The 17,831-nt window shown below is 37.6% G+C and overlaps 1 pseudogene; it reads left to right on the top strand.

Annotated features, from left to right (window-relative positions):
* Positions 1-6,692: 6,692 nt before the first annotated feature.
* Positions 6,693-7,155, top strand: LOC110303349 (signal transducer CD24 pseudogene; annotated as a pseudogene).
* The last annotated feature ends 10,676 nt before the right edge of the window (positions 7,156-17,831 follow it).

Below are 17,831 nucleotides of genomic sequence, written 5' to 3'. Positions count from 1 at the left end.
TTAGAGTCTGGGTTACTTAAGTATCTGAGATTCCCCTTTATTGATTCTCATAAATTGTCATTTGTTTGTTTGTTTGTTTTTTGTTTGTTTCTTTGTTTTTCGAGACAGGAATTCTCTGTATAGCCCTGGCTGTCCTGGAACTCACTTTGTAGACCAGGATGGCCTCGAACTCAGAAATTAACCTGCCTCTGCCTCCCGAGTGTTGGGATTAAAGGCGTGTGCCACCATGCCCGGCATAAATATTTTATTTAGCAAAGTTTCCCATTTACCTCAAAAAGAAACAATACCAAAACTGATAAAAAACAAACAAATGAAAATCAAGTAAGCAAGCAAATAAACAAACATCCCTCTGCTATCGCTCACAACAAATAAGATTAGAGTTTTCAAATTTAACAGGTCAGAACTAGAAAATGTGATATGAATAATACTATCCCATCAGTTTTCCTTAGGAATTTAGCCCTTCTGCCAAGAACCATCTCAATGGTAATCTATTTTACTTGCATAAAAATTCTGATCAAAGATTTACCTTGAGGTGTCTTTGGAGAGACCAATTAAGAGTCACCATCATGTCATGGAGATATATCTCCTAATTATCCCACCACAACCTTGAATGAAACATGACCAACTGACCTCCATCAAAATTACATGCATAACTTTAGGGTTTAAACAACTTGGTAACTTTATGTTCAGTCTTTAAATACAATAATTAGCTGCTGGAGGCAACTGATTATATGTGCACTGTGTACCATGATCTTCTTTAGAAGAATTTTTTATTATATATTATTATAAAGAAATGAACTTAATCTACAGAAAATATTGGAAGATATGTTAGGACAATGGTAGCACAAAGCTTGTGGAAGCAAACAAATAATAACTAATTTGATTTAAAGCTCACACCATAAGATGGACTCTATACGTGATACATCCTAGGTGACCAAGAATGAGAGACTAAGTAACTGAAATAACTAGGACAAAACTAAATACCACTACGTTTGTGTGTGTGTGTGTGTGTGTGATGTCTCTTAATGATATTCTTCTATACTCATATATCAGTGCTAAATCAACCATAATCAATAAAGCTTCCATATGCAGCAGAAAGAATGAAAGCAGAGACACACAGCCAGATTTTATGTAGATAGAGAGAGGCCTAGAACAAGCAGACCTAATGGAATATCTCCAACAAATTCCTCCCTTCAGAACTCAGGAATCCTGTAGAAGGGAAGGCAGAAGGACTGCAAATGCTAGAGAGGATGGAGAACACCAGAAATAAAGGCTTTCTAAATCGATGAAGTGAACAAAGGTCATATTTCTAAATCGATGAAGTGAACAAAGGTCATATGAACTAGCAGCTATGAAGCAATAAGCACAGAACCCTGCATGGATCTGCATCAAGCCCTCTGCACGTGCTAACACATACATACATACATACATACATACATACATACATACATACATACATAGATACATACACACACAGACACACACACACAGACACACATTCAAACATATCACCTTTCAGTTTAGTGTTTCTATTATTCCAGAGTATTTGAACAAGGGACCTCTGGTTTTGTGCCTTCTCTCTGGACAGTTTTCCTTCTGTTTTTTGTTTTGTTTTGTTTTGGGTTACCTTGCATACAACTGTTATTTCCTCATGAGAGATTACAATAGAGTGGATCAGATACTATGCAATGTGTGGAGAAAAAGGTATGATAAGAGAGAGAGGAAGAGAGAGAGAGAGAACTCTATTTGGGATATATCATATGAGAATATAACTTATATTTCAAAAATTAATCATAAGAAAAAGAAATGAACATATTATTTCTCCCCACATTTAATTGTTTTGTTTTGCTTGAGATGAGATATTACATAGCCATGGCTAGCTGCAAAGTCACTGTCTTACTGTGTGGCTGACTGTGGCCTTAAACTACATGTCCTTCTATATACACTTCCTGAGCATTAGGGTTACTGTTGTGCCTTAACATGTCTAGTTCATACATCATTGAGGCTAAAATAAATGACTTTGTATATTATAGTCAAGTATCCTACCAACTGTTCTACACCCTAGCCTCCCTTCCTCCTTTTTTACAAAGTAATTTCAAACAGGAAAATACTATAAAGTACAGAATACAATCCACAGAACTCAAGAAGGTTAATAAAGTCCAGAGTGAGGTTGCCTCAATCCCACTTGGGAGGGTGAAGAAAGCAATCATGAGGGATAGAGGGAGGAAGGGACTTGGATAGGAGAGGAGGCTTGGAGGGGAAAAGGGAACATGATCAGGTACTGTGGGTGGGGAAGTGAAGCCCTGAGGGCCAGCAGAAAGAATGGAAACAGGCAACTTTGGAAGGTATGAGGTGGGGGTACCCTCTAGAATGTACCAGAGTCCTGGGAGGTGAGAGACTCTCAGGATTCAAAGGGAGAGACCCTAGATGAAATGCCTTACAGTGGGGAGAGGGAACTTGTAGAGCCCACCTCCAGTAGAAAGACAGGACAGCAAGTGAGGGACGAGGTTGCTATTCCACAGTCAAAACTCTGACCCATAATTTTTCCTGCCTGAAAGAATTACAGAGATGGAAATGTAGAGGAACCTGAGGAAAAGACGGTCCAGCAACATGCCCAACAGTGGGGAGTGGGAACTTGTAGAACCCACCTCCAGTAGAAAGACAGGGTATCAAGTAGAGGAATGGGGTTGCCATCCCATAGTCAAAAATTCTGACTCAGAATTGTTCCTGTCTGAAAGAAGTACAGGGACAAAAATGGAGAAGAGCCTAAGGGAAAGGAGGTTCAGTGACAGACCCAAATTGGGATCCAGCTCAAGGGGAGGCTCCAAGGCCTTTCACTATTATTGATGCCACGGTGTGCTTACAGACAGGAGTCTAGCATGAGAGGCCCACTAAGCAGCTAAAGGATTCAGATGCAGATATTTGAACCCAATGAATAGATAGAAGCTGCTAACCCCTGTGGTTGAATTTGGGAAGGCGTGAGGAAGTGGAGGAGAAGGGCAATTCTGTAGGAGGACCAGCAGTCTCAACTGACCTGTACCCCAATATCTTTCAGACACTTGACCACCAACCAAGGGGCATACAGCAGCTGATATGAGGCCCCTAACACATATACAGCAGAGGAATGCTTGGCTGGACTCAGTCAGAGAAGATGAATCTAACAATCAAGAGACTGAAGGTTCCAAAGAGTGGGGAGGTCTGTTGGGGTGATGGGGGTGGGGGTGGGGCGTCCTCATGGAGAAACGGGGTAGGGGGAGGTATGAGATGTGGAATAGTCAGAGGGTGGATTGGGTGGTGAATAAGATCTTGACTGTTAAATAGATTAAATAAAATTAAAGAAAAGTAATATTTTTACTTAATTAAAAATTTTTAATGGCATTCATTTATAGTCATTTATTACAAATCAGAATTTTGTCTATTTCTTCACCAGGGCTAAGTCACCACATTGAGTTGAATGATGGCAATATGTGTCTTTCATAAGATTAAGGAAGAATGAAATTTAATGGTATTGTTTTATGGAAGGAACACTCATATATAAAATATAATATACCTTAGGTACTAAATATGTTTAGTAATTATTTAAATCTTAATACCAGAATGTAAAGTTGAATTATTATTATTATTATTTTTTCTCTGTCCCTGGCTGTCCTGGAACTCACTCTGTAGACCAGGCTGGCCTCGAACTCAGAAATCTGCCTGCCTCTGCCTCCCAAGTGCTGAGATTAAAGGCGTGCACCACCATGCCCAGCTTTTTTTTTGGGGGGGGGGATATTTTTAAGAAAGGAATTTAAGGAAGTATTTCATATCATCTAAGGAAACTTACAGTGGATATGCTTAATATTTGAAACTATTTCTAGAAAATTGACAGTATTGACTCCAATTAAAAATTAATTAATATATCCTGTCAGGTTTCTGTCACTCTAATGAAAAATGTATATTACCTTTGTAGCAGTGTTATACTTTGGATTATTATTTTAGGGGTTAGGATCAACATTGGAAAATACCTTTGTTTTGAGCCTATGTCCAGGAAGCAAATGAGAAATTTTGGATTGCAACAAACTCATTTGAACACAAGCCACAGGACTTCTGTAGCTTCAACAGGAAATTCTACAGGAACTACTAATTCCCCCACAGTGTTACCCTCATCACTAACTCTTTAGCAGATTTGCTCTTGCCAATATTCAATACCTAACTTTTAGTATTAAGCAAATTAAACAGAATAATTGATTTGATTGTTTTTAGTGTGTGTGCATATGTGTGTTTCTGTGTATCTCCCTGAGTATGTAGGTACAGAGCATGGGCTGGTACACATGGAGATCACACTGTTGGGCCCCTGGAGTGGAGTTACAGGCAGTTGTGAGTACTTGATATAGTAGTTGGGAACCTAAAGCTGGTATTCTGCAAAAGCAATAAGCTCTCCTAAAAGCTGAGCTATCTTTTCAGTTTTCTGACATCTATCTATCTATCTATCTATCTATCTATCTATCTATCTATCTATCAATCATCTATCTATCTTTATTATTTATTATTCATGTAGTTACTGTTATTTGAGTTATTTGACTTTTTAAAATTTAATTTCAATTTTTTGCTTATTCATTTTCATTCTGCTCACTGCCCCCTCCCAGTCTCCATCTCCTACAATCCTTCTTCCATCACTCCCTTCCCTCCTCTTCTCCTCTGAGTGTGTGGCCTCCCCTTGAGTATACCCTGCTCCTAACACTTCAAGTCTCGGCAAGGCTAAGTGATTCCTCTTCCACTGAGGCCAGAAAATGCAGCTTGAAAAACATATCTTATATACAGACAACAGGTTTTGGGAAAGGTATCAGTCCAGTTGTTTGGGACCCACATGAAGGCCCAGGCATGTTTTTTGGTTGGTGGTTCAGACTATGAAAGCCCTAAGGATCCAGCTTAGTTGACACTGCTGGTCTTTCTGTGAAGTTCCCATCCCTTTCATGGTCTGTAATCATTCCTCCTGTTCTTCCATAAGAGTCTCCAAGCTCCATACACTATTTGTCTGTGATGTCTGTATCTGTCTGAGTCAGCTTCTGGGTGGAGCCTCTTGGAGGACAACTTGTCCCTGCTTGCAAAGATACAAAGTATCATAAACATAAATGTTAAGAATGAGTGCATGCCCATGAATGATTTTCAAAAATATTTAGGTGATATTAATTGGCTTTGCCCCTATTTAAAGCTTACTACAGGGGAGTTAAAACCTTTATTTGATATTCTTAAAGAGAGTTCTGATCCTACCTCCCCTAGATCCCTAACCTCAGGAAGATTGCTGGCCTTACAGCTAGTGAAAAAAATCTATTGAAGAACAATTTGTCACTTATATAGATTACTCCTTGCCGTTGCATCTGTTAATTTTTAATACGACTCATGTTCCTACAGGACTGCTATGGCAAAAGTTCCCTATAATGTAGATACATTTGAGGATTTAACCTAAACGTAATATCTTGCCATATCATGAAACAGTGGCCCAGATGATTATCACTAGAAGGAAGCAGGCACTAACTTATTTTGGCAAAGAGCCAGCTATTATTGTTCAACCTTACAGCGTAAGTCAAGACACTTGGCTAAACAACATAATACAGATTGGTTGCTTGCACAAATAGAGTTTAATGGAACTATAGACAGCCACTACCCCCAAGATAGGTTGATAAAATTTTTAAATGTACATGAGGTGATATTTCCTAAGATGACTTCCTTACAGCCTTTATATAATGCTCTATTGATTTTTACTGATGGCTCCTCTAAAGGGCAAGCTGGATATCTTATTAATAATCAACAAGTTATCATAAAGACTCCTGGCCTTTCGACTCAGTTAGCCGAATTAACAGCAGTACTGAAGGTCTTTTAGTCTGTGCATGAGGCTTTTAATATCTTTACTGATTGTTTACATATTACACAATCAGTACCCTTATTGGAGACCTGTGGTACATTTAACTTTAATACGCCGTCAAGATCCTTGTTTTCAAAACTGCAAAACATCATTCTTGCCCGAAAAAAAACCGTTTTATATTGGCCACATACGATCTCACTCTGGTCTTCCTGGGCCTCTAGCTGAAGGCAATGATTGCATTGACAGAGCTCTAATAAGAGAAGCCTTAATTTCAGATCCTGTTGCTTTGGCCAAACGTGATCATGAAAAGTTTCATCTCTCTAGCCACACCTTAAGGCTCCAACATAAGATCACTAAAGAGCAATCAAGAATGACTGTAAAACATTGTCCTAAATGTATTACATTATCTCCAGTGCCACATTTAGGAGTCAATCCTAGAGGTCTTATGCCTAATCATATTTGGCAAATAGATATAACTCATTATGCGGAATTTAAATTTTAAAATATATACATGTTTGTATCGATACTTGTTCAAGATTTCTTTTTGCTTCTCTACATACAAGAGAGGCTTCTAAAAACGTAATTGATCATTGTCTACAAGCCTTTAATGACATCGGATTGCCTAAACTTATTAAGACAGATAACGGGCCATCCTATTCTAGTAAAAATTTTACTTTATTTTGTAAAGAATTTGGCATCAAACACGAAACTGGAATTCCTTATAACCCCATGGAACAAGAAATAGTTGAATGTGCTCATCGCACCTTAAAAAATTGGCTTTTTAAGACATAACAGGATATAAGGTCCCGCCGGCCGGCTGCGCTCCCCACCTTGCCTGCGCCCTCGCAAGCCTAGCAGATCTCCAAGCACCGAACATCCAGAGAGTCGCGCCACACGCCAACGGAGCAGACATGGGCAGAGCGATGGTGGCCAGGCTAGGGCTGGGGTTGCTGCTTCTGGCACTGCTCCTACCCACGCAGATTTACTGCAACCAAACATCTGTTGCACCATTTTCCGGTAACCAGAATATTTCTGCTTCCCCAAATCCAAGTAATGCTACCACCAGAGGGGGTGGCAGCTCCCTGCAGTCCACAGCTGGTCTCCTGGCTCTCTCTCTCTTCTACATCTCTACTGTTAGAGACTCAGGCCAGGAAACGTCTCTACTTCCCCATCTTCTACACCCACCCCAAATGGCAACCACAAGTCCAATGTGATCAGGAAGAAACAGGTCCACCTCGAATTGGCTGTTACCATACCTCAACAGAAAACACTGAGAATTCGAAATTCGACGGGATTAAAGGACGCGTGAAGGGTTTGAGAGAAGAGAGATGCCAGTATTGAACCTGCTGGAGTTTTACGTCCCTAGATGAAGACAGCATCCAGAATTGATGTGATTTCCTTGAATGTGGCTTAGGAAATGTGGACACTTAAAACTCTCACTTGAAATTGGGCATAGGTTTGATGTAGAGATAAGGACGGGGTGCGGAATGGAGACCCATTTTGTCATTGATTCATCTGACCGATAAGGCCATAGCGCAGATAGGTGATATTCAAAAGCTTCTCTGATGCTCTTTATGTATATGTTGGAAGGAACTACCAGGCGTTGCTTTAAATTCCCAATGTGTTGTTTCGTTACTACTAATTTAATACGCTAAGCTCTAGGTAAAGTTCCATGTTGTTGAACTATGATTGTTCTCTTTTGAATTGAACGTTTTACACCCTCCTCCTGTGGCTTTAGGTCTGACATTGTATTTGACCTTTATTAGTAATTAACATGTGCCAGGCAATTGTGGATTGGAACCCATCCCCAAATCCAGCCACCACTGAATAAATCTGATTTCAAAAGTCAAAAACAAAACAAAACAAAACAAAACAAAACAAAACAAAACAAAACAAAACAAAACAAAACAAAACAAAAAAAAAGACATAACAGGGGCAGTTATATCCCCCAAAGTCACCAAAGGCACATCTTGCCTTTGCTTTATTTGTTCTAAATTTTTTACAAACTGATATTAAAGGTCAATCTGCAGCGGATCGCCACTGGCATCCAATTGCTTCTAATTCTTATGCCATGGTAAAATGAAGGGACCCACTAACTAATGATTAGAAGTGTCCAGATCTGGTTCTAATCTGGGGAGGGGCTCAGTCTGTGTTTTTTCACAAGAAAAAGATGGAATGCGATGGCTGCCTGAGAGATTAATTCGTCAGCTGGACACAGATCCTGAATCTTCTTGTAAGTATCACTCTGATGAGGGCTAAAAATCCTCTTTTGCCGAGTAGTCAGTTAGGAACACAGGCTCCCAGAAAAGCTGCAGTTTTCTTGCAATTCTCAGAGCCAGATAGCCCACTAAGAGGCCAGAAACTGAGCTTGAGCCTTGCAAATTTACAACTGAATAAAGTACCTAACTTCCCCAAAGAAGCTTTGTATTATTACCTTTTCATTGTCTGTATCTTGTCTTTCAAGCAGGTCAATCAATACCTTCAGCCTGATGGTGGTGGACGTGCATCCCCGCCCCCAAGAGTGTGCAGGTGACAGCTACTACTTTTCATTCTAAAGGCATTCCAGCACATATTGTGGCTTCTGGTCTGATTTGAGATTAAGTTTTGCTATCAGGGCTAGAAAGGCAAAAGTTTCAGATATAAGAAGAATGTTGTTTTTATTCTGATAAGACAGGCTTAGTCCCTTAGCTGGTCTCCGATATTCTACCCTCGCTGCTATTGCAAGGTCCCTTTAGTTCCACAGGCTGTGGAGATATTATAGATGAGGAGGGTGACCTCCAGCTCCTAATATAGCCTAAGAGCCACAAACTGTGGTGTTACTAGTGACATAATTCTTGTAGAGGCCTTGCTAAATCTGAGGTTGACAATTCTCCCTTGAGAGCTGCACAGTACTCAGAACTGTACATGCTAGTTCATGATAATATGAATACAGTATGGGTATCAGCATGGGTGCAAGGCTAAACACTACAGGGGAAGGTCCAACTAGACCATTTCTGAGTTCCCTGAGAGACACACCAGGTTTAGATAGAGGTTGGTATCTAGTTCCAGTTACAACCAAAAATATCTGTCTAAGGCTCTGCCTCCCCTCCCCAAAAGATACCAAGAGCAATGATTGTGGGTCATGATAGCACCCATGAGAAAAATCGAGCCAATGCTCCCCCAGCCATGGTTAATGCCCACTCATCCAAGGATGAGAAGATTTGATCACCTCAGTTAAGTGTGGCCTAATTAAGTTTAATTCAAGGGGGGGCGAGAGGTTGGAGACCATACCGTGTAAAGGGCAAATTGTTCACAGCCTCCCACCCTAACAAGCTTTGTGCTAAGGAGCTGGTCATCACCCCCTCCTCTCTGTTCCCTGCCTGTTACCCAAGACTGTTGAGGAGGATCCATGTACTCTCCTTTAGTGTTATCTTAGTATAGTGCCTATTAAAATTGTATCCTGATACAGTTAGTTTTCGCCAGTGTTCCAACACCCTAGAAAGACCCTGTAAGCTGACTACTTGGAATTCAGTAGGAATTCAACAAGGAATTTACCTATTCAGTAACTAATTAACATTATAAAAGATGGAGCCAACAGCTCAAGGCTAGTCTGCAAGATGTTTACTACAGAAAGGACAGTCTTATCCAAATAGGGTTTGCCATGAGAAAAGTTAGGAAATCCCACTGAGACAGGTTTCTTCACTAGGCTCTAAGAATTCAGGCAGAACTATAGAGCATAAATATATTTTATGCCTCAGCCCAGGCTTTCTTTTTTATATTAACAAAAGGGAGGAGATGTAACCTCTCCCTTCCCCACCCCGCCCCGCCCCCCCAGCCTGAAATCTGGCTGATCAGGTTTGACTGTTAGCACTAGGAGAGCATCTGCCACTCCCACTGCTACTACCTGCTGCCTAGCTGTTCTGGAGCCAACACATGGTCACCTGCAACTGGACTCCAAGGATGATTTGGTGGGAATGGGCCCCTCCCTGCTTATTCATAAGCCGGTCCGAATAGTAAAATTGAGCTTTGATCAGAACCTTTGTTGTTTTAGCTCTGTTCTTTCTCTCATCCATCTAGTTCCCTTTCTTTCAGCTCCTCTGCTGCTTCAGCCATACCCTGTTCCTTGGGAGCTGCTGGACAGCACACAACAGTTAGAGAGTATGTATAAAGATTTCAATCAAATAGATCATTTAATAGTATAAAAGAAAATCATTTAATAGTATAATAGTCAGTGGTAGATGAAATGTAAAATAATGTAAGAATATATATTTGCCACTGACAAAAATTATTTCATAGAAATTTCTATTAAAATATGTAATAACAATAATGTTTAATAACTACAAACAATATGAAATAATGATAAATATTTTTATATTAACACATTTTCCATGAATTTGAGAACAAAAGAAAGAGGAGGGAAAGAAAAACTGGTGCAAATTTGTTTTTAAATGCTCAGTGTTTACTAATAAACAAAAAACAACTGTTTAATGTTTCAGAAACTTTGCATTGTACATACAAATGAATTAGAAAAGTAATGATAATAAATTTGACTAAATTACAGGGGGAAAGAATAGATAAACAAGAGTTGCCTCTTTGGTGGATAATAAAATTTGTGAAGTTTTATTTTATTTTATTTTGTTGGTTCTTAAACTATGCTTTTATAAAAAAAAAGTGGAGATTACTTTGATTTAAAAATTTACTCTTAGAGATAGATCTCTCTATCTGTAGTGTAACTAACTTGGATTGGAACATGCATATAGAGGCTGCTAAAGACTAAAATGGTATTATGATAAGCCTATGCATTAGCACGTAAGTAACATGTTCACAAAATCAAGATGTTGGAAAGTCTGAATTGCTAGACCTTGGTGTGTTGAAAAAGAATCTGATATATATCAGAAAATATTCATGGAGTTTAAAATTCCTTGTACAAATTTAGAACACATACATTAGATCTAGATTAAAGCTGGCAGCTACTGTAATATTTTATGTAAAAATATAGCTGTATACTTTTTCAGATATAAGTATGAAAATCTATAAGTTTTCCAAAATTTAGAACCAGAAAAGTATTAGTCAGAACATAAAATTTACCCCTAAAGAATGAGTCAACTTTTTGAATACATGGAGGTCAAAGACAAAGGACTTCTGTGGAATCCAGGGCTTAGTTGCAAAAGACACTATTTCATTTTCAAAAGAAAATATTCAAAATTTGACAAAATTGATATGACACAAAAGCAGATTGAAAGGCTACTACAGATGAAGCAAGTGAACAGTCAACATATTTAGAGTAATGTCTTATTTTCATGCATATGTTTAGAAAAGATGTATAAATAAATATATTCAGATGAGTAGAGAAGAAGCACAGGTTTGGTATGAAAGTCTTTGTCCATCAATATAGTCTAGATATATATCAACTTAGTTCTCTGAAAAATATTTCGCATCATTAATTTTACTTGTCAAAGCTGGTATAGCATATGAAACCACATTTTAATATAGCCACAGTTTAACATAAAAATAATTACAAACAGCACTAGATGATTTTTTCTTGTACTTAAGTAAACCATTAATGATTTGTTCCAGAGTAAAGGAAATTAGACTTCAAGATTGCATTTAAGTTATATTAAGGTGTAGTGTTAACTCAGTGTCATTAAATCTAGACTTTAGAAATGATAATTGAAAGCAAAAAAATCAAAAACAAAAACAAAACAAAAACCACAAAAGTACCCATAAGACCATTTATTTAGCATCATGTCTTTTCTAAATATGATTTTCTTATTTTCTATTAAAACATGGATTTACTGAAATAATGGTACTCTAAGTATTATTTATAAATTCAAGTACTATTCTCCAATATCTTAGTATTTTAACCCTAACATTGAAAGAATTGTTAAAATAACAAATCCATTAGAATTTACTATTTTTTTCAAGTAAAATTCAAGATGTTTTTCTATGAAAAGTCCTTGAGGTGTTCTTGAGTTAATACCAAATGATTATGTATAACATTTTTCTCACATATGACTCTGATATTTGATGCATGCTAAAATTAAGCAATACAAATTGAACATCTGTGCTCAAAGTCCAGTTTCACTCTGTAAAGTGATTGTGTTCCCATTTCTCAGAGTTCTAAGTAATAATTAGATAGACTAATGAAGCCATTTCCTTCCATTACAATGAGATGAATTATATCATGTACAGTACTTATGTACATACATATGAAAATTCTACCATTTTAACATTTATATTCAATAAGGATACTTACAGAAAATTAAAAATACCTACTTTCATGACAGCATTTGAGTACTGGAGCAAAATGCTCATTCTTTATGCAATAGTATCTGAAACAAATTTCCAATGCTTGTCTAAGCAAGAAACTGGTATGTTCCAATGGTGACTTCCTGTTTCTACATATTGCTCAGTGGTCAAAAGAAAAAGAAAAGGAAGCAAGGAAACTCAAATAAATGAGAAGTACTTAAAGAAATTCTCAATATCCTTAGTAATCAGAAAAATGTAAAGCAAAACCACTTTGAAAATTAATCTTATAATAATCAGAATGGCCAAAGACTGAATGCTTGTGAAGATGTGTTTGCTTGTGAGTAAAAGGAACACTCACACATTGCTTGAGGAAGTGCATACTATGCAGTTTTGCATAAGCTGGGGATATATCTACTCCAAAATCCAGCTGTACAACTTTTAGACATTTTACCATATCTTACTACATAAACACTTGCTCAAACATATTCACAATTGCTAGAAGTTGCAAACAACCTAGATGACTCTCAGTAGAAGAATGAATAAAAAGTATGGTACATTTATATAATTAAATATGACTCAGTCATTTAAAAAATGAAATCAAGAAAGGCACAGCTAAATTGACCCAATTACAAAGACTTATATTCTGTGAGATAACTCAGACCAAGAAGGACAAATATGATATGCTTTCATGAATTTTGAAGTTTAACTCTAAAGGCATTGATAAATAGATTACAATCTGAATTATAACCACAGAGGTTAGGTATAGAATAAAGGACTTGGAATGATATAGATCTCCTTAGGAAGGGGAAATTAAAAGAGGTAGTTATGGATGGAAACAAGGTTGGGGAACTGAATACCGAGTATCCAACAGAGATGGGAGGCAAGAAGAGGTTAGGGAAAGAAATACAAGGGAAGACATGAAAAGTTAAAGGATATTAGAAAGGTCATATGAAATCCTAATATCATATGGAAACCTCATACACTTTTAGCTCCCTAAAATATGTACATATATGAAGAAATTCTGAAAAGAAATTTTAACCCAGCAACATGGCTGCTCTGGCAAGGGATCATGTCCTTCTAGGTCTATATGATCCAGAAGAGATGCAGATACATCTTGGATTTCAGTATAATCTGTCTGGAATATATGTATCTTTAATCCTTAATAATGAAAGTAATGTTAGTTTGCAGAAGGAATCAACCAAGTTTGAAAATGACATGGTCGAGGAACGGAAACAGTGATAAATCAATTAACTGGACCCTGGAGATATCTCAAACACTGGATCACCAGCAAGGCAGCACACACCAGCTGATATGAGACCCTAACACATATACAGCAGAGGACTGTTGGGTCTGGGTTCAGTCAGAGATGATATGTCTAACACTCAAGAAAATGGAGTCCCTAGTGAGTTTAAAGATCAGGTTGGGTGGGTGGTGTATGGTGGGGACATCTTTGTGGAGACGCGGTGGGGGGGGGGGTTGGTGAGGAGGGAACAATGGGAGAGTGGACAGGGTCGGGGAATAAAACCTGGAGTGTAAACAAGTAAATAAAAACTGAGAGAGAGAGAGAGAGAGAGAGAGAGAGAGAGAGATCTACTCAAGAACTTGGAATAATCCCAAGTATAACATAAACTAATACAATTTAAAAGAAAGAAAATAAAAGATAGAAGCAAAGACTTTATGGTTTAAAGAGTAAGTTTAGATCAGAAAGAAAAAGATTTAATATCTGAGTATGTTTTATTATATATCGATATTTGTCATCATTAGTTAGGAATTAACCATGAGTTTTACCTATATTTCAAGAGATTTCTGCACATACACTCACACACACAAATACACACGTCTTCTTTAAACAAACTGTGACATAACCTTTGTCCAGCACAAAGCAAGGTTATAGGATAGAGATATCTCATCAAACACCATTTCTCCTGCCTTTGAGTTTGTCCTAAAACAGGCAGGACCAATTTGAGAGTATCAAATGAGTTATAAATTTAGTATAGTCCCAATTTGAATTTGACCCTATTTCTCTTCCAAAGACAACTCATCTTCACTTTCTGTCTCCAGATTTGTATCTGTCAGTGAAGTAAAACTTTGTTTGAAAAAAGAGAGAGAAAAAGGTTGGAAACCAAGACAGTTAATTGCATTCTTTTTTTTTTTCATGATATTTTATTATTATTATTATTATGTATTTTCCTCAATGTTAGGAGCAGTGGTGAGCCTTTAAGATAGCATCAAAAGGAAGCCTGGCATTCTGTAGCTGGGCTGACTGCCAACATTCAGGTCTAGAAACTAAAAATGAGGGTGACAGACTGTAAATGAAACACATTTTCATGCTCAGTGCTCAACCCTCTAAAATTTAGAACTACTCTTCAGGACTGGTGGTTCACTTAGACAGAATGACAATGGTGGAAAGCATCCCATGCCTTGGTGGTAAACAGATTTTATTTGCAAGCAGAAATATACAGCTAAAATCATTAAAGTATTTGAAAATTTCCCTCCTCTGTTAGTTATATTATCTAATGATCAATAACCAGGACAGCTCCACCTAGGTAAAAGCAAACAAATGTGATGGCTGTGCCACAGGCCTTACAACAGTAAACGAAACTTAAGTTCTGGGTATTTTTTAGCATCAAAATCGAAGTTGCATTTGTGAGCATGGATTTGTTTGATGTCAAACTGGAGCCATGTATGAGCCGTCAGATAACAAGGAAAGGATTTGGTAATTTCTTTTTCAAGCATGATTTAAATTCTATGTTATGACCAATACAGGGACTGTTAGCTAATCCACTGTTTTCTCTTTCATACTGAAGGAATGTAAACAGTGTAAGCAATGTAAACAATGAAACTTTGATATTTAAACAGGAGATTCCATAGAAATGGACCTTGAAGAAGCAGCTATACTTGCAATGGGAAAATTTGCCAAAACAATGTACTAGAGAAAGCTGCAAGTAGGCCTTTAAGAGACACATTCAAATGTGTTTGTGTCAGCATAACCAGATCTGTAGTTAGGTGGTGCACAAGAAAATACTGTAGATGTTTTTTTCAAGTTCTTTCCTATGTGGCTTTTATGACAATACTAAAAGATAAGCAGGATGCTTAAAATTATAAAGATAAAGATATAAAGAGAAAAGAACAAGTGACATGATGGAAAACAAAAGTGCTCATCTTATATTCTGCTACAAAGGAAAACTTGATGAAGCTATCCAGGAGAAAGTAGTACAGCCTCTGGAACCGTATTTTACATTATTACCAGGAAGCCCCATAAGGTTGTAAAGGTGTTGACTGAAGAAAAAATTTGCAACCAAATTCTCACTTCATATGCAATCCTAGCAAGAAAACGGGCTCATAAAAATTTGCCTTTCAGACTGGTGTGAGGTAAAATGTCAGGGTTGTTTTGATTTGTATTTCCCTGATGACTAAGGACATTGAATATATCTTTAGATGCTTCTTGGACATTCTATATTCCTCTGGTGAGAATTCCTTTTTTACCTCTGTATGCCATTTTCAATAGGGTTATTTGGTTTTCTGGAGTCTAATTTCTAGAGTTCATTTTATATATATGGATGGATATTAGCCCTTTATCAGATGTAGATTTGGTAAAGATCTTTTCCAATCTGTTAGTAGCCATTTTGTTCTATTGACAATTTCCTTTACCTTACAGAAGCTTTGCAATTTGATCAGGTCCCATTTGTCTATTGTTGATATTAAAGCATAAGCTATTGGTGTTCTGTTCAGAAAATTTTCCCCTGTGCCCATGTGTTGGAGGCTCTTCCCCACTTTGATTAGTTTCAAAGAGACTTTGTATCTGGTTTTATGTGGAGGTCCTTGATCCACTTGGACTTGAGATTTCTACAAGGAGATAAGAATGGGTCAATTTACCTTCTTTTACATGCTAACTGCCAGTTGAGCCAGCACCATTTGCTGAAAATGCTGTCTTTTTTCCATTGGATGGTTTTAGATCCTTTGTCAAAGATCAAGTAACCATAGGTATGTGGGTTCATTTCTGGGTCTTCAATTCTATTTCACTGATCTACCTGCCTGTCATTGTGCCAATACCATGTAGTTTTTATCATTATTTCTCTGTAATACAGCCTGAGGTCAGGGATGCTGATTCCCCCAGAGTTCTTTTATTGTGGAGAATAGTTTTGGCAGATAGTTTCCAACTCACACCAGTCAGAATGGCTAAGATCAAAAATTCAGGTGACAGTAGATGATACCATCTGGTACAACAACACTGGAAATCAGCCTGGAGGTTCCTCAGAAAATCTGACATAGTACTATCTGAGGACCCAGCTATATCCACCCAACTAGTGAATATACTCAAAAGATGCTCAAACATATAACAAAGACACCAATTCCACTATGTTTATAACAGCCTTATATATAATAGCCAGAAGCTGTAAAGAACCTAGCTGTCCTTCAATATAGAAATAGATACAGAAAATATGGTACATTTACACAATGGAGAACTACTTAGCTATTTAAAACAATGACTTCATGAAATTCTTAGGCAAATGGATGAAACTAGAAAGTAACATCCTGAGTGAGGTAACCCTGTCACAAAAGAACACACGTGGTATGCACTCACTGATACAATTCACAGGCCACATGATGCTCAAGAAGAAGAAAGACCAAAATGTGGATATTTCAGTCCTTCTTTGAAGGGGAATAAAATAGTCATAAGAGGAAATACAGAGACAAGGTGTGAAGCAGAGACTAAAGGAAAGACCATCCAGATATTACCCCATCTGGGGATCCATCCCATATACAGACACCAAACCCAGATACTATTGCTGATGCCAAGAAGTGCTTGCTGACAGGAACCTGATATAGCTGTCTCCCAAGAGGCTTGGCTAGAGCCTGACAAATACAGAGGTGGATGCTCATAGTCAACCATTGGCTTGAGCATGTGGCCCCCAATGGAGAAGTTAGAGAAAGGACTGAAGGAGCTGAAAGGGGTTACAATCCCATATTAAGAACAACAATATCAACTAAGGAAACCTAAGAGATTCCAGAGAATAAACCACCAACCAAACAATAGAGCGACCCATGTCTCCAGTAGTATATACAGCAGAGGATGGCCTTGTTGGGCATCAATGGGAGCAGAGGCCTGTGGTCCTGAGAAGGCTTACTGCCCCAGTATAGGGGAATGCCAGGGAAGGGTAGAAGGAGTGGGTGGGTGGGTGAGCACCCTCATGGAAGCAGGGAAAAGGGGATGGGATTGGGGGTTTCCAGAGGAGACACCACAAATGTGGATAACTTTTGAAATGTAAATAAGTAAAATATCTAGTAATAAATATAGTTAAAAAAACAAAATAAAATTTGCCTCATGGAAATTGCCTAGATTTAAATAGTATATATTTCATATCTTATTTTTAAGTGCATGTGTGTTTTGCCTGAATGTATTTTAGAACACCTCACGTGCATGTGGACCACAGAGGCCAGAAAAGGGCATTTGATTCTTGAACTTTTAGTTATAGTTGGTTATTAGTCACTATGTGGATGATGGAAGTCTAACCTAGGTCTCTGAATGATGAGTTTCGTCTTAAATGCACAGTCATTTATTCAGCTACTAACAGTTTTGGAAAGAGGATACAGTTTTAAGTCTTAAGTGTAAAATCATTTAGAATTCAATACATATATAATATAAAGTACAGCATCAGTATGTATTAAAATATTGCCAATGAATTTAAATTATAATAGAGAAGCTCATATTTAGGATATAATACGTGATCAAACTTTCAAGTCTTCAACACGAACAAAT

This window comes from Mus caroli, unplaced genomic scaffold (assembly GCF_978045245.1).
Source record: "Mus caroli unplaced genomic scaffold, Mus_caroli_1 scaffold_1, whole genome shotgun sequence".
Taxonomy (NCBI): domain Eukaryota; kingdom Metazoa; phylum Chordata; class Mammalia; order Rodentia; family Muridae; genus Mus; species Mus caroli.
Note: the sequence above shows the minus strand (reverse complement) of the source record. Positions and strands in the feature narration are given on the sequence as shown.